This window comes from Penaeus japonicus, unplaced genomic scaffold, assembly GCF_977035675.1.
Source record: "Penaeus japonicus unplaced genomic scaffold, GWHDUDI00000001_assembly GWHDUDI00000010, whole genome shotgun sequence".
Lineage (NCBI taxonomy): Eukaryota > Metazoa > Arthropoda > Malacostraca > Decapoda > Penaeidae > Penaeus > Penaeus japonicus.
The window spans coordinates 7,548,234-7,566,643 of NW_028234412.1; the positions used below are offsets into that span (position 1 = coordinate 7,548,234).

Below are 18,410 nucleotides of genomic sequence, written 5' to 3' on the forward strand. Positions count from 1 at the left end.
TGGTCGGTCGGTAGTTGTGCTCGTCACGTGTGTGTGTGAGCCTTTAAAGCCGATATGTCGAGACGCCCTGTTGCCGACCATGGTGTGTCGGGGGGTCGGGGGAGACAGTGGGTAGGACTGGCTGTGGGGGGAGGGAGGGTGGAGGCAGACTCTGTTGCCTACCTGGCTTGTCTCGGAGGTCGTGTTGCTTATCTGGCTTGGGGTTTAGAGGTCGTGTTGGTTTTCTGGCTTGGCTAGAAGTCTTGGCTTTGCGTATCTTTCCATTTCTGACTTCCTTGAACGGTCATCTTGCTTAGTCTGCTTACGTACTGATTATCTAGCTTGTTCTAGATTATGTTGTCTAACTGGTTTCTAAACGATGAACGATATGATTTGCCTTAAAGGTTATTTTATTTGCACGATTTTATTTAAATCAAAGTCTTACGATCTGCTTCAGTATTCAACATAGCTTAAATAAAATACTTGCTTCAGTCAACATTCCTACAATTTTACAGAATAAAAACATTGAGTTGATCCTCCTCTGTAGCATAGACACTCATCTAAGCGTTCTAATCATATCCTTTGATGTTAACGGGATAACTGTGTCAAACATCAGAACAAAATCCTTTCTAAACTCTGAACATCATAATCATCAAAGCTAATACACACACTAAAAAGACAAACTTCATATCGACATAACCAACTATCAAGACTATATTTTATTCCGACTTACTCAAACCATCCTTTTCAGCTATCGACACCCTACATTTTTTCCAGACAGTCATATCCTTTTAATCAAAGATACTCTTGTTTAACACGAAGCCACTCCAGATCCAGTCGCTCACACAAGCAAGAGAGAATAACACGTAGTGCCGACATGCCATCAAATCATTCCTTAGGCGGTAATTAGGACTGCATGCCGTCTAAAATTCCATCCTCTACAAAGGGACTTCGGAAACTCGGCAACTACATCAAAGAGTCATTTCCTAGAAGAAAATTCAACCCAAAGTATGTGAAAGGGATGGTATTGAGAGAGAGTTTTGGATCCTGGTGGCTTTTATCATTATTATTTTTATTATTGGTGGTAGTAGTAGTAGTAGTAGTACTCGTAGTCACAGGAGAAGGAGAAAGAGGAAGAGTATTTCAATAGCATTCCATAAGCTGCTGTTGATTTGCGTGGCATTGTTTTCCCTTTGAATTCTTAATCGTATTTGTGAATATACTGCGCAGTTAATTAAAGTCTTTCTATTTATCTATCTATCTGTAAACTTCTTGTTCTTAAACCGTGTTGCTTTTGTTGGATTTACTCAGTCTACCCTTGATCGTCATTCTTCTACTCCTAAATAATTTCTGTTGAAGAACACATGTGAATATTCTTGTCACGCTTAAAATCTTAATTAACAGTAATTATCTTAATCTCCTTATCATTTCATTATCGCAGGCCCTATTCCCGCGCCTCCTATTTTCGTAATTCAATCACCATTATGCCACTCACCCGTGTATCTTTCCCTCTGTATTTCTTCGACCTGTTTTTCTTTTCCTCTTTTTTTCTCTCTTCTCCCCATTTCCCTTGGCACATAATCTCGGCCCTCCCTCACTGTCCTGCCTCCTTATCCCATTATGCCTCGGCTTCCCTCTCTCACTGCCCTGCACTTCTCTCCTTTCCTCCCTCCCTCTTTCCTCTTCGGGTGAAATCCACCTTTTCCCTCCACTGTTCCTCTTAACGATAATGTTCTCGTCTTTCTCCCTTCCCTCATTCCCTCCCTCCGCTTCGAGTCATTTTTCAGCGTCTCTCCCAATCGCATCCCCTCGTATGAAAAGAGGGGAAAAATTGTAATCCTTTCGCTCAACCTCTTCTCGTTGAGTTTTTTTTCCCAAGAGCAAAGCACTTCGGCGTCGTCAGGTGATGTGGTTAAAGGCTTCTTCGACGTTAAATGCTGTTGTAAACGCGTCACGGAAGCGAGGTGTGACGAGGATGTACGTAAACAGGAAGTATGAAAACTTGAAATTCGGAAATTCTGATTTTTTTTTTTTTTCTGGAGAGATGCCCCACATCTATGATAATTGTAAATGTACTTTATATGTAATGGCATAACTATATAGACATATTGTGCCATCATAACTAGTGAGCAAGTTTCGATTCAGACCTTTAGAAAGCCACGTCGGACAAAACTTCAATCCGTGTATCAATCTTGAAGTACACGCATTGCATTGCAAGGGAATCTGGCGTTGCGGCAGTACACTTCGGGAAAGTCAGCAAACCAGCTGAAGAGTTACAGTTGATGATTACAGTGGTGGAGGACCCTCTGCCGGGATGTTGGGAGGGAGGGAGGGAGGGAGGGAGGGAAGGAGAAAGGGGGAGGTAGGGAGGGAGAGAAGGAAAGAAGGAGGGAGGGAAGGAGAGATAGGGAGGGAGAGAAGGAGAGAAGGAATGAGGGAGGGAGGGAGGGAGGGAGGGAGGGACTGACTGACAGACGGACGGACGGACAGACGAACGGAGGGAAGGAGGGAGGGCGGGAGGGCGGGCCGGCCTGAGGAGGACTCGGCGCGTCACGTGTTGCCCGCTTAAAGCTGCCTTGCTCTACTCGCTCGCCCCACTTTTGTTCCTTTGATTACTTCTCCTCGTGTATTGTCTCCTGGCGCTCGCTGAATAACTTGTTATCTTGCCTCCTTCGTGTCCTTTCACCGGCGCTCAGCCCTACAACATTCACCGGCACCAAATTTATGTGTGTTACGTTTTAAACATGCGAAATGCATTTATTGATCTCGCTGCCACTCGCTGAATTCATTAACTTTCACGTCTGGATGGTGAAGGAATATATGCATATATATATATATATATATATATATATATATATATATATATATATATATATATATATATATATGTATGTATGTAGTGTATGTATGTATGTGTGTATGTGTGTATGTGTGTATGTGTGTATGTGTGTATGTGTGTATGTGTGTGTGTGTGTGTGTGTGTGTGTGTGTGTGTGTGTGTGTGTGTGTGTGTGTGTGTGTGTGTGTGTGTGTGTGTGTGTGTGTGTGTGTGTGTGTGTGTGTGTGTGTGCACACGCATATATTGTTTTTAAGCATTTCTGCATACACATACATAATTGCATAATGTTAACTTTGCAATCATATGCAATTTGAACAAACAAAAGTGAGAAATAGTCCATCCTGCATAAAACTACGTTTCTGTGTCTTCCGTTGAAAGATATCAAATAAAATATATATGATGTATGTAAAATGTAAAATACTCTCATTTTAACATATACATACATACACGCACACGTACGTACACATACACACACACACACACACACACACACACACACACACACACACACACACACACACACACACACACACACACACACACACACACACACACACACACACACACACACACTTTGCAATTGATACACCAACCATGTTGTAACTACCAAGGAGGGAGGAGGGGGAGATATGGGGAGGGGTGGAGGGAGAGGGATATAGAAAAGCATGTAACACCTCAGTGACCTACCCCCCCCCCCCACCCACCCCCCACACCACAACAAGACGTAACTTGTCTTGTGAACGCAAAACGTACTTCCCCTCCCTTTGTTTTCTACTTATTTTCCTCTTTTGGCTTATCTCTCTTTTTTTCTAGTTTTCGGTTCTCTCGATCTCTTTCCCTCTCCCCTTCTCTCTATTTATCTTTTTCTTTATCTCTCTCTCTCTCTCCCTTTCCCTCTCCCTCTCCCGAACCCACTCCCACCCATACTCCCACCCCCATCCCCACCCTCACTCCCACTCCAACTCCCACTCGCACCCCCACCCCCACCCCCACCCCCACCCCCACTCATACCCTCGCTTCCCCTCGTTATCCCCCTCCTACCCCCCCTTCCCCCACCATCCCTCATCCGCCATGCGCGAGAGAATGCGTTGTCTCCCGCATTTCTCTTTCGCCATCTCTCGCCCGTGAAATGAGAATATCATTACATGCACCGACACACAGTCTTCCTTGTTCCTGTGCGATAAAATGGAGGATTTTGGCATGTGTCGCAAGAGGGAACAATGAGAGAAAGAGAGGAGAGTGGGAGGGAGGGAGGGAGGGAATGAGAGAGGGGTGAGTGGGAGGGAGGGAAAGAGGAAGGGGAGAGTGGGAGGGTGGGAGGGAGGGAGGGAGGAAGGGAGGAAAAGAGGGACGGAGGGGAGAGTGAGTGAGAGAGAGAGAGAGTGGGAGTGAGGGAGGGAAAGAGAGGAGAGCGGGAGAAAGGGAGGCAAAGGAAGGGGAAAGAAAGGGAGAGGGAGAGAGTGTGGGGGGTGATATGGATGATGAAAAAGGGGGATGAAGATGACAATGATAATAACAGTGATAATTAAACCTGTTACGCGGAAGTGAATAAGTACGAAGAAAGATGAAGGAAATCTGATATGCGAGCAGATGAAGCAGACACCAGCTGCGAGAGAGACATTAAGATAGGTCAAGAAGGGAGGAGAAAAACAAAAAACAGGAAAAACTAAGTAAAATGGGAATGGGATAGCAGGTGAGATATAAAGAGAGGGGGTATTGGGGTTAAAGAGAAGGGGAAGGAAGGACGGAGGGAGGAAGGAAGGGAGAGGGAGGGAGAGAGAGAGAGAGAGAGAGAGAGAGAGAGAGAGAGAGAGAGAGAGAGAGAGAGAGAGAGAGAGAGAGAGAGAGAGAGAGAGAGAGAGAGAGAGAGAGAATGAAAGAACGAGAGACAGGTTCAATAAAAAAAAAAGCAATAAAGAAACGAGAGGAAAAGAGTAAGAGAGAGAGGGGAGGGGAAAGAGAGAATTGCGGTGCACATGTTGAGAGCAAGGTAGTGCCTCTCGTCACGTGGTCTTGGGACAAACAACGCGTGACTCAAGTTTTCTCTCTTACTTTCTCTCTCTCTCTCTATCCCCTCCTCTCTCTCTCTCTCTCTCTCTCTCTCTCTCTCTCTCTCTCTCTCTCTCTCTCTCTCTCTCTCTCTCTCTCTCTCTATCCCCTCCACCTCTCTCTTTCCCTCTCCTTCTTCCTTCTTCTCTCCCTCCCCTCCCCTCCCCTTTCTTTATCCCATCCCCCTTCTCTTCCTCATCCATAACTCTCTTTCGCTCTCACTCTCTCTCTCTCTCTCCCTCCTTCTCTCGCTCCTACCATCCTAGGTTTCTTTTCCTCCATCGACCGTATGCGTAAGCGGGTAATTGTGTTCGTGGATATGCATTTATTGAGCGATAATTTGCATACGTGATTTTTTTTTTTTTTTTTTTTTTTTTTTTTTGTTAGCGTGCAACCGGTTTCTTTTTTTTTCTTTTTTTTTCTCTTCCTTATGCTGTTTTTATTTTTTTGTCATCTTATTTTTTTTTTCTCTTTTTCGCTCAACTTTTTCTTTCTCTCTCTCTCTCTCTCAATTTTTTGTCTCTCTCTTTCCCTCTTTTTTACTTACTTTCTTTCTCTCTTTGTTTCTCTCCCTCTCTCTTATGATAATTAGAATTATTTGAGTATAATTGCTAAATGTGACGATAAAGATGATAATGAGAGGGGAATCTTTGAAGGTGAGAAGAGGGGGGGGGGGTTATGAGAGAGTGGGGAGAGGGGAGTAATGGGGATATGGGATTCATTAAGGTAGTAAAATAAAGGGATAATGATGATGATGATAATGATGATAATGATTCTGTTTCTGATGATAATAAGCTTCCACAACAACCTCATCCTCCTCATTATCTATAGTTATAGTATGTGTTAGGGACAGACTGAACACGTAATGTAATATAGTGTAGTAGTATTACGTAGACACGCAGGGACATGCACTAACACTACAACCTACACTTGCACACTACAAGTACACTTACACCTACACAGATGGCATTCCTTTGTAAAGAAACAAGTGTGCCGAGGGTTTGGATAACGTAAAACATATTTTGTTCAGCTTTGTGTTGTATTTTATTTTAAAGTTTTTTTACTTTATTCTTCTTTCGAATTAGTTCCTTTGTTTTCGTATCTTTTTGAATTTTGCATTTCTATGGTCTGTTTTATCTTTCATTATACATTTCCCTATAATAAATTACACGACCATCTATTTCATAGGGGCCATTACATGTTTCGTGTTATATACTAAAACATGAATTATTAAACATTGTAATCATAACTTATATACAAAAAAAGGCAAAACAAAAAATACAAACGTAGTATGGCAATAAAACAAAATTCGGTATTATTACCAAAAAAAAAAAAAAATTTATATAACTCACGGCGCTCTCAGGATGAAAGAGTCTGCCCTGAATTTATGACGTTCTGCCACACATGATGAACAGCACATGGAGATGGATGAGGAACGAGAGAAACACGGCGATATGTAGTACAGCAGACGATGAGCAATTATGCCCCTGGTCCCCCCCCTACCCTCCCCCTCCTCCCCAGGTAAGGCGTAACAAGGTGAACGATTGGCTTACATAGAGAGAAGACCCTATGCTTGAACTATGGCTCTATGGGTATTGGATTTTGGTTTTGAGGTGTTCGGGGCAACAAGGCATCTGTCTTTGCACGCACACGCACGCACACACACTCACGGACGCAAACGCACTAATACATTATCTATGTGTGTGTGTGCGGTTGCGTGTGTGTATGTGTGTGTGTGTGTGTGTGTGTGTGTGTGTGTGTGTGTGTGTGTGTGTGTGTGTGTGTGTGTGTGTGTGTGTGTGTAAAAACATTCAAGGTCCAAGTAAGCGATCCTGAAGAACCACCTACAAAGGGACTCATATCAAGTACACAATACTCCTAACAATATCCCGACCAGCATCACGCCGCCACCAACACCATAGCCGCCCTCACCACCATCAGCAGTCTCACCAGAGGCATGAGCAGGTGTACTACAAGGTCGATCTCGAGGTCACACACACACACACACACACACACACACACACACACACACACACACACACACACACACACACACACACACACACACACACACACACACACACAAACACACACACACTTTACAATTAATACAACACATTTTGTCCCATACCTTGTTAATTTTCTTCTACGTTGCTCTCACTCCCTCAACACAATAATAATAATGATAATGGTAATGGTAAAGGTAAAGATGATGATGGTGATGATGATAATGATGAAGACGACAACGATGATAACGATGCTGATGCTGATAAGAAAAACATTAACAACAACAATAATAATAACAATAATGATAACTATACAGCAACGGTAATTTAGATAATCAAGATATCAATTGTAAAATTTCGGGCCAATTTCTCAGTCAGTTCGCAGAAGCGTGTCCTTGTGTTTTCTTCACAAGTGTGATGTAAGCCAACAAGTGTACGCTTTATTAAAGATGAGAGCAGGAAGAACATACTGAAAGAGAGAGAAAGAGAGAGAGAGAGAGAGAGAGAGAGAGAGAGAGAGAGAGAGAGAGAGAGAGAGAGAGAGAGAGAGAGAGAGAGAGAGAGAGAGAGAGAGAAAAGAAAGAGAGAGACAGGCAGTCAGGCAAGCAGAGAGAAAAAGACAGACGAGAAAAAGAAAACGAATATGATGCCCGGAATATAGGGTGAATAACAGAGTGACACGCTTTTCGTAACGCACGCTCCCCGTAGTGTGACAGCACGCGAGACCGTCGTTACTGACTCGCGCGAAATGTTACTCAAACACGAAACACAGATCGCGAGATTTAGAGACCTGTGACGTTGCAATTTCTAGCGAGATGAGTATACGAGACAAACAATTAGCTAAGGTGCCGCTGTAGGTCCTTATTTCTCCTAGCAATGACGTGGATAATGCCCTGCTTATATGATCCTTAATTAAAGAATAGCTGAATATGGTGAGGCTGACCAAAATGGTGCTAAAGTAATGGACGAATACAGTGAGTAAGATGAAAGAGCATCACGATACAGCAAACATTTTTTTTATTTTCTTTTTCTATCTCTCTTTCTCTTTCATCCTCTCTTTTATTTGATCTATTTACTATTAAAAGTGTTGGTATTTATTTACCAGGCGATAAATCCATCATGACATATATCCATCAGATATTTATCTAATGATCTATCAGTCTATTTTGCCCTTACATCACTGGCGCAATCAACGCCACATTACTCATTATAAGTTACATTTGATTCCGCTCAGTCTCCTCGCCGATCTCACCACAATACAAAGAAGCTACTGTAACTTTACATCGGGGTACAGTAGTATACTTAGTATGCTATCACACGGAAGGTAAATGTACAAGTTGGACAAGTTCGGGACTTGTTTTTATTTATCTATTTATTTATTATTATTGTTATTTTTAGTAGTAGCAAATGTCTGTGACGTGTTTTGCCATCAATGAAGTGGTGTCTTGATCTGTCCGTGTCTCTTTCTCTCTCTCTCTCTCTCTCTCTCTCTCTCTCTCTCTCTCTCTCTCTCTCTCTCTCTCTCTCTCTCTCTCTCTCTCTCTCTCTCTCTCTCTCTCTCTCTCAAGAAAAAACAACAACTGAGATTTACTTACTTTCCCTACCAATAACAGGATCCTTTTTATCCCCCTTCCCTCTATCCGCTCTAACGACAACGAACAAATTATAAAGCGAACCAGTTAGCTCACTAATTGGCCGGCGGTCAGCGAAATGGCCTCGCTTCACATCTCGTTACTTATGACCTAAGTATCTCAAAATGACGCGTGATTCGGTGATGCCCGCTTTACTCAACAGTATTAAGGTCATGTTTCATTTTCTCGAGGGCTCTATGTTTCTCTCTCTCTCTCTCTCTCTCTCTCTCTCTCTCTCTCTCTCTCTCTCTCTCTCTCTCTCTCTCTCTCTCTCCTCTCTCTCTCTCTCTCTCTCTCCCTCTCTCTCTCTCTCTCTCTCTCTCTCTCTCTCTCTCTCTCTCTCTCTCTCTCTCTCTCTCTCTCTCTCTCTCTCTCTCTCTCTCTCTCTCTCTCTCTCTCTCTCTCTCTCTCTCTCTCTCTCTCTCTCTCTCTCTCTCTCTCTCTCTCTTTCTCTCTTTCTTTCTCACACACATTTACACACACAGACACAAAATGTATCTTACCATCGCACTGTTTGAAAACTCCACGAAATGTCTTCTCTCAACAAGCTCTCGTTTTCGCTGGACGCACAACACACTTCTTTTTATTCCTCACTGCAGAGAACAACATACTCATCGTTGCTTAACAAACATTTAACAAACTAACTCTTTCAACGTGTCATTCAAAACAAAACAAGAAAACAAAAAAAATGTAAACACACCTTCTCATTCAACATTTCCTGTCAAACATCCCAAAATAACAACATGAACAGCATTTGCCTTCGAAGGACATGGATGAAATAACAACAGCGTATGACTCGGTCCTCCCCTCCCCCCTCCCTTCCTCCCTTCCCCCCTCCCGCATACCCCCACCCCCAACCCCCAACCCCCCGGCACCGCTCGCCCTCGTGCCTCCTGCTCCGGTCTCAGAAGGAGGTCAAGGCTATGGGAGTAACTCGAGGCGCGTGATCCTCGAAGGACCTGTTAGCTAGGCCGCGCAGGGAACAGGACGTGGGGCAAGCTGAGGGTCCTCATTTACGTGCTTTGGAGGTCGAGGTGGGAGAGCGCTCACGTCCGTAAAGCCACGGACGGATGCGCATGGACGGACACGGACGAATAAAAGGACGCTATGGGCTAGCACGTACAAGGAAACTCACACACACACACACACACACACACACACACACACACACACACACACACACACACACACACACACACACACACACACACACACACACACACACACACACACACACACACACACACACATGGATACAACAAATGCGTACATGTACGTACACGACAGAATATCGCGTTACGTCCGTTCGCTTTATGGCCTTAAAATATGACGAAAAGAAATACTGAAAACTGATTACACATAAACAGATAAATAGATATAATAAATATATATAAAGAAAGTAAATATTCTTCTAAAAGCAATACGAAAAAAAAAACTAAAAAAATCTCAGAATCTTCACCGAACTTTCTTGAAATATGGAAAGCATATAACGCGCGACAGCAAGTGGTTTTCGCGTTCCCCTTGTTAGTGAGCTCACTTTAGCGAAACACTTTCTCTTACACTCGCATAAACGGACGTGTTTGGTCAATGTCGAACAGCCCGGGGCTAGCTGGCTGGCTGGCTGGCTGGCTGGCTGGCTGGGTGTTGGCAGCCCTGACTCTGGGCGACTTTTATATGTTTATGACGAGCCTCTTGCACAATGCGGGCTTTGCCTTTTTGTGTCGTTATCACTCGTGAATTCATCCTTAAAAAAGAACGATAAATGAGATAATTCATATCGTCGCTAAACCAGTGGAAGGAAAAACTAAATAATGAGAGAAAAAAAAAAAAAACGACACGAGACGCAAAACTACATACAGGCAAATTTGGCACCTTCCACCACCGCGCTGAACCTCACTTTCCACAACACCGTGTTTTCCGCGCTCCCCTGCACGCGAGCTGGACTTTTCCTGCCTTATTTCTGTCTCCGTTCTTTCTCTCGCTCTCTCCTCTCTCTCTCTTTTTCACATGCTGATACACACCACACACACTCTCTCTTCTTTGGTCTGAAAGCATTCTTACTCTTTCCCTCCCCCCCCTCTCTCTCTCTCTCTCTCTCTCTCTCTCTCTCTCTCTCTCTCTCTCTCTCTCTCTCTCTCTCTCTCTCTCTCTCTCTCTCTCTCTCTCTCTCTTTGCGTGTGCGGGTGTACCCACAAGTATATTCATAAGTCTTACATTCCTTCTCGCTCGCCCCCTTACTCGCTGCAATCCAATCTAACAGCAATTACTAGATTATAAGATGGAGAAAGATCTTACGCAAACTAACTGAGCGCCTTTCCCAAGAGTCTCTTCATGAAGGCGTATTAAACGGACTATCGTTTCGGCCTTAGACACAACACTGGTCTCATTCCGTCCCGTCACATGGCCTGACGTAAGCAGTCTCTGTCTGTCTGTCTGTCTCCTACTCTTTCTTTCAGCACCTCTCTCTCTCTCTCTCTTTCTCTCTCTCTCTCTCTCTCTCTCTCTCTCTCTCTCTCTCTCTCTCTCTCTCTCTCTCTCTCTCTCTCTCTCTCTCTCTCTCTCTCTCTCTCGCTCTCTCTCTCTCTCTCCCTCTCACTCACTTGGCAATCCTCTCGCAGTCTATAATCATCTTTTTTGATACTCAGTCTCATCGACTGTTTTATTGACACTGTGCCTCTTTCGTAGAATTCTCTCTTCTTGATTTATTCATTTTTTCTTCGAGTATTTTTACTTTCTCCTGTTCCATTTTAGTTCCCCCCTTGTTCTTGTTCTTCTTTTTCCTTTTCTTCTTCCTTTTCTTCTTCTTCTTCTCCCTCGTCTTCTCCTCCTCCAGATCTCCCTCCCCCGTCTCCTCCTTTTCCCTCTTCTCTTTTTCATCTATAGCTGTGAGTCTTGACCCACGAAGCTCTCTCCAACGAAGGCGCAACCAACAGCCTGTACTGCATAATCATCTGCAGCGATCCCATCCTGCAAAACCTGTCTGCCCATCCATCAGCCCGTCGACTTTCTTAGGATTGATGTTAAGGGAACACCGTCATACTTTGGGGGGCTAATATTCCATGGACATTAACTGCGGAATCAGTAAACTTTCCTTCTCGAGTAGATGACGAGGAAGACGTTGGGTAAACACGTCCATGAGAGGGACAAGTTCGATCGGACTTCTAACAGACGTTTCCTTCAAGGGTGTCTGAGAATGCAGTGTTCCGCGACACAGTAGCCATTGTTGCAAACCCTCATTAAAGGCAGCTGGGGGTGGGCACGGTGCAACATCCGTTATGGCGCCATGGGGGTCAGGTGGGGTCACATAGGTCAGCTCGAACTTGCCAAATCCCGCAAAGGATCCGAGGCTGGGGTTTACACAGAGCTCGAATCGAACCTGTATCTCGGACGGGATCTTGAAACCAGAGCGCGTCTATCTCCAGGGGTATCTTGGCCAAATACTTATCTTCCCGCCCCGAGAGTCTTCACGTGATGGGCCAAGTGGGAGGCTTGAGTGACCCCCTAGAGCGCCCACACAGTAGTCCTTCAGGTTTCCCCTTTCTCTCCCTATCTCTCTTCCTCTCTCCCTCTCTCTTTTCTTCTTCTTCTTCTTCTTCTTCTCTCTCTCTCTCTCTTCTCTCTCTCTCTCTCTCTCTCTCTCTCTCTCTCTCTCTCTCTCTCTCTCTCTCTCTCTCTCTCTCTCCCTCCCTCCCTCCCTCTCCCTCTCTGCCTCTCCTCATCCCGTCGAAGGAGCAATAAAGTCAACAAACACGTTCATAACTTTCCGCAACAAACGAGACTCAGACGACGTTCAGGTGACGACACTCGGCACTCGACATCCTTTTCGACTTCCCCCTTAAGTGTCGCTGGCCACTTGGAGTGTTTTTTGACCTGTACTTCCGGCACAACCTTACCTCCCTCCCTTACCGGCGCGCCGCGCACACTTGACCCCATTGCTTGGCGAAAGGTCAGAGGTCACCCATTGTCGGGCGAGAACCAATCATAGCAAAGGTTTAATTCAAAGGCTTTACAAGGTCTCGCCTTTGGCCATTGTTTGGGGAATGGACGGAATTTTACAGGAGATATGATGGGGAGGGAAGGGGGTGGGGGTGGGGGGAAGGGTACTGTGAGAAGGGCAAAGGAAAGGAGAAAGGATGCTGAGGGTGGACGGGCAAAGGGAGAGGGAGGGAAAGGGTGCTGAGGGTGGAAGGGTAAAGGGAGAGGGAGAGAAAGGGTGCTGAGGGTGGAAGGGCAAAGGGAGAGGGAGAGAAAGGATGCTGAGGATGGAAGGGCAAAGGAAAGGAGAAAGGATGCTGAGGGTGGAAGGGCAAAGGGAGAGGGAGGGAAAGGGTGCTAAGGGTGGAGGGGCAAAGGGAGAGGGAGGGAAAGGATGCTAAGGGTGGAAGGGCAAAGGGAGAGGGAGAGAAAGGGTGCTGAGGGTGGAAGGGTAAAGGGAGAGGGAAAGGATGCTGATGGTAGGGAAAAGGAAAGGAGAAAAGATGATGTCATGGGAGGGGAAAATGGAGAGGGGGCAGGGTGCTGTGCGAGGGAAAGAGAAAATAGAAAGGAAGAGGGGAAAGAGATAGATTACTGAGGGAGGGTTATGGAGTGGGGGGTTATCCACTGTGTTCATACATCTATAGTAGCAGATGTATAAACAGCACTGTGTATGTATGTGTGTGTCTTCATGATAATATTATCATTTCTAATGTATGGTAATAAAAATAATGGTTAACAATAACATTAGCTGTAATCAAAACATAGTAACATTCGTACACAGAAAGTGTGTTACATGCTACAGCAGCGTAATTCATAGCTGTTTATAGCCTTCACGAAGTACTGTCTGAGAACAACTGGGTCATACATGTGTGAGTGTGCGTGTATACATACATTCACACACACACACACACATACACGCACACACACACACACACACACACACACACACATATATATATATATATATATATATATATATATATATATATATATATATATATATAAAGAAATATACAGATAGATATAAAAGAGAGAGAAAAAAACAGAGACAAACAGAGCCAAAAGAAGAAGAAAAAGAGATACCGAGAGAGTGAGAGAGAGAGAGAGAGAGAGAGAGAGAGAGAGAGAGAGAGAGAGAGAGAGAGAGAGAGAGAGAGAGAGAGAGAGAGAGAGAGAGAGAGAGAGAGAGAGAAAGAGAGAGAAAGAGAGAGAAGAGAGAGAGAGAGAGAGAGAGAGAGAGAGAGAGAGAGAGAGAGAGAGAGAGAGAGAGAGAGAGAGAGAAATAAGTACACATTAGTATATCTGTGGAGGTAAGAGAGAAGGAGAGAAGGAGGGGTGGGGGGGGGGTTCGTCCCTGCACTGGTTCGTGAAACTCGCCAAGGACACAGAAGAAAGTGTGGCTCGCTTTTCCCAACGCAGGCACTATGACTTACACTTTTTTTTTCTATCTCTCCCATAGTCACTATTACTCACTGGGTGTGTGTTCTTGATCACGCAACCCCAGTCACTTCCGCACACCATAAGTCTTCAGCCATACAAGCAACATGAGAGAGAAAAAAATAATACATGGGAGGGAGGGAGGGAGGGGGAGAGGGAGGGAGTGAGGGAAAGTGAGGTGGAGAGGTGGAGAGAGGGAAGGAGAGAGGGAAGGAGAGAAGGAGAGAGGGAAAGAGAGAAAGAGAGAAGGAGAGAGGGGAGGAGTGAGGGAGAGGTAGGGAGGGAGGGAGGGAAATAGAAGGAGGGAGGGAGAGAGACAGACAAACAGAGCGAGAGAGAGAGAGAGAGAGAGAGAGAGAGAGAGAGGAAGGGAGAGAAAGAGAGAGAGGGGAAAAGAGAGAGAGAAAGAAAGAGAGAGAGTGTGTGTGAAGAGAGAGAGAGGAGAGAAAGAGAGAGAGAGAGAGAGAGAGAGAGAGAGAGAGAGAGAGAGAGAGAGAGAGAGAGAGAGAGAGAGAGAGAGAGAGAGAGAGAGAGAGAGAGAGAGAGAGAGAGAGGAAGGGAGAGAAAGAGAGAGAGGGGAAAAGAGAGAGAGAAAAAGAGAGAGAGAGAGAGTGTGTGAAGAGAGAGAGAGGAGATAAAGAGAGAAAAAGAGAAAGAGAGAGAGAGAGAGAGAGAGAGAGAGAGAGAGAGAGAGAGAGAGAGAGAGAGAGAGAGAGAGAGAGAGAGAGAGAGAGAGAGAGAGCATAGCAGAGAAAGAGAGAGCATAGCAGAGAGAGAGAGAGAGAGAGAGACAGACAGACAGACAGAGAACAGAGCAGAGAGAATTGAAGAAAAAAAAAAACCTCTCAATTTGGACAGTGGATAATGCCAAACGAATGATATGAAGTCATTGCTATAATCAACGATCGCCATCCTCTTATAAAAACGGGGGAACTTTCTACGACCGCCTCTTACGATCCACGGGCCCTGAGTCAGCGATCAGCCTTGGAGCCCTCTTAACAAAGACAATACTTAAAGACGTCTGGTGAATTCCTTTAAAATGACTGGACCAGAGGACACTCGTTCGGCCTATCCCGCTGTTAACCTCGTATTGCCCGCCCTCTGATTGGTGGAAATGAACCGATCCTGTCAGCTGATTGGTGGGCAGGTACTGTGTCCGCGGAGCTGATTGGGGAGGAAGTTGCCAAATGGTCGTTTATCGATTTTTTTTTTCTGAAGGCAGAATATTCATAGAAATAGATTATGTCCAAAGAAGACGAAGTTGGGAAGAAAAAGAGAAAGAAAGAAAAGTGTAGGCTCGGTACGACACCATCATTGAAGTCACTGTCGCAATACACTCACTCAGCCCCCCCCTCCCCCATCCTCTCTCTCTCTCTCTCTCTCTCTCTCTCTCTCTCTCTCTCTCTCTCTCTCTCTCTCTCTCTCTCTCTCTCTCTCTCTCTCTCTCTCTCTCTCTCTCTCTCTCTACATACATATATGTATATAAATATATATATATATATATACATATATATATAATTATATATATATATTTATATATATATATATATTTATATATATGTACATAAATACATATATATATAAACACACACACACGCGTGTGTGTGGTGTGTGTGTGTGTGTGTGTGTGTGTGTGTGTGTGTGTGTGTGTGTGTGTGTGTGTGTGTGTGTGTGTGTGTGTGTGTGTGTGTGTGTGTGTGTGTGTGCATGCAAATACAATATATGTAAGCATGGATACATGCACGTATAAACAGAACCCTGTGCACTGCAGCTACACAGACGCAAATATTCGTTCCTTTTCCAGCCTCGCTCCATGCATACTGATGAGTATTTAGCTCTATCTAATCCCAGTCAGCCAAGATGTTAATCACACCTATAATCTCCAGGCCCCTCTCTCGATCAGCGCATCTCCGCATCTCCCCTTGCAGCATCCGAGCAGGAGACGCGAGAAGAAGAAGTCTGCGACGCATTTCGTAACAATTCTTTCGGTGCAGTTTGCTTTGGAGAACCGGCAGAGCTTGCAATATTCACGACCTAATTATTAGACCTTGCAACCTAGTCCTGCCTCAGTGGATTGGGACAGAGTGTCAACAGCTGAATGGCCAGTGCTCTGAGATATTGCTCCTCTTGTTGCTGCTATTACTGCAGCTGTTGCTCCTACTGCTGCTCCTGCTCTAACTTCATCTGCTCCTGCTCCTGCTCCTGCTCCTGCTCCTCGGGCTCCAGCTGCCCGAACCAAAAGCACAGCAGCGGCCCCGTGTGTTTACACTTAGCGGCCAGTGACCACTTGCCACGGGGACATTGTTGACTGCGCCTGCAAACACCCTTAATGTGTGCTTGGCCGACCTGCAGCGATAAGGCCGCCAGCTAGACGACACATCAGTCACTCTTCTTGCTCGGGATGCAGACCAACAACAATCTGATGTCTCTCCCCTTGCTCGCTCCTTGCTCGCTCCTCTTGCTGCAGGAGCGGGGAATTTTACTCTGATGCAATGGCGGGGATAATAACTCCGACCAAGGTGCTCCAGGTGGCCTCAAGTTTCAGGCGGTTTCGTTGGGATTGGTGGACAATGCCTTGGCGTTCACACAGAGAGTGGCACTGCTGGGCGGAATGTGGCACTGATAGGAGTGATATCCGTGTAGGCGTCTGTTATTTACTCATGTTTTACATGTGATGTATAACGTGTCAAATACACATACTCACATACACAGATATCCGTAGGCACACATCATCTACGTATATATGTAAATAAATAAATAAACGCATAGATAAACAAACAAACACCACACACACACACACACACACATATATATATATACATACATATATATACATATATATACACACATGACGTGTGAGTGAGGAAGTGTGTGTGTGTGTGTGTGTGTGTGTGTGTGTGTGTGTGTGTGTGTGTGTGTGTGTGTGTGTGTGTGTGTGTGTGTGTGTGTGTGTGTGTGTGTGTGTGTGTGTGTGTGTGTGTGTGCGCGCGCGCGTGTGCGTGCAAGGCATCCGAATAGAGTGTGCATACACACTGTGCCCCGAAGGAATTCCTACAAGGCAGAGCCAGGCACTTACCGTGGGGATATCAATGCTCAGGTGAGAGGAAGGTATCGAAGCCAGTACAGATATCCAGGAACACAAGTCATTCACGATTCAGACACCCAGTGGTGTTGTAGTATATTGAGGTCACTATCAGCACGGCACTGTATATAACACAGGATAAGTAGTACACACAAAGTAGCAAATGTAGCACAGTATTGTACACACAATGGCAGGGTAGCACGCTAATGTACACAGAGACGTCGGATCAATCTGCGGTCAGACTCCAAGGATCACTTGGGTATGGCACTAGGACTCGGTCAGGACACGATGCAACACTGTATAATAGCGAGCCGAACACTGCATGGCGGGCACAGGCACAAAATCCACACGAGGTAGGTATCCCGGGTGTCAGCACAGTGGGGTCGTGTGTGTGTGAGAGCGAGGGAGGGACTGTGGAGTATAGCAGGCAGCTCCTGACAGTCCAAGAGAGACAACTGGCGGCACGTGTGCTGGTGGTGTACAAGTGTGGCGTCACACAACACGTCACGGGCGCGTCACAAGATACAGGTGCGAGAAGCTTCACGGCGGAGCACGAGCGGCTTGAGCTCTCTCACAGCTACGCACAACAAATGAGTACTTTCACAGTGGAGCGCCGTTGCCTCACCACACGGCGAAGGTTACGCCTGATCCGACCGTCACAGGTCCGCACGCACGTACGAACGCACCTTAGTAAAGGACGGCCGCAACAAGCGAAAGTGATGGTGAGTGTGTTTGTCTGTGCGCCTCGATCCAGCGTGGCCCGCGCGCACTACAAATCCCAGTACGTCAGGAGCGTTTCATTGCGCTTCGTCCAGCCGCGCGGGGGCCGTAGGACGTCTGCCTGAGCGAAGATCATCGGCGTGTGGCAGCGAGAGTGGCGCCTCGTTCCGACACCCAGTAACCTTGTCCCCAATTCGTAGATGTGGCCCTAGCGAACAACCCGCATCACTTTTTTGCCTTCTCTAAGTCGATATATCATCATTTTTCGTATTTTCTTGTGCTGGTGAGTACCCATTTGCTTGCCCCTAGGTCTAGTGCAGCCGCCCTCCACGCAGACCAAAGCTACGGCTCAGAAAAAGCCAAAGAGCTGTCAGCTCGGGCCAGTGGGCCAAAGAAGTGGGTGAAGTTTAGTAGGTTAAGGGCGGATGGCGACAAGCCCTTGACCATATCAGGGAATTGTGCAACCCTGAGTCGTGCAGGAACCAGGAGATGCAGTCTTATGCATGGACGGTGTAGGAGGTTCGCCATAGCACCTGCTACAGGGCACGAACCACCCCCCTCCTGAACCATACATATCTCCCATTGTAGCCCTAGCCCTGCCCCACTCCCAGCCCCACTCACGGGCCTCAGATCGTAGTGGGGAGGGCTCTAGTGGGGGAGAAATAAAGGGGGTTGGTGAGGGAGGGATT

At 45.8% G+C, this 18,410-nt stretch overlaps 1 protein-coding gene across 12 annotated transcripts in view; it reads right to left on the bottom strand.

Annotated features, from left to right (window-relative positions):
- Positions 1-18,410, bottom strand: part of Eip74EF (Ecdysone-induced protein E74) — a 395,461-nt gene that overhangs the window by 206,138 nt on the left and 170,913 nt on the right. For 2 of the 12 annotated variants that reach the window (XM_086540590.1, XM_086540592.1), the window contains exon 1: positions 16,996-17,623. The exons of 1 other annotated variant lie outside the window; for it this stretch is intronic. The gene's annotated coding sequence lies outside the window, so the exon portion shown is untranslated. Of the gene's footprint in view, positions 1-16,995; positions 17,624-18,410 lie in introns of those variants that run through there. 9 more of the 12 variants (XM_086540585.1, XM_086540582.1, XM_086540588.1 and 6 more) reach the window with 6 other exon arrangements.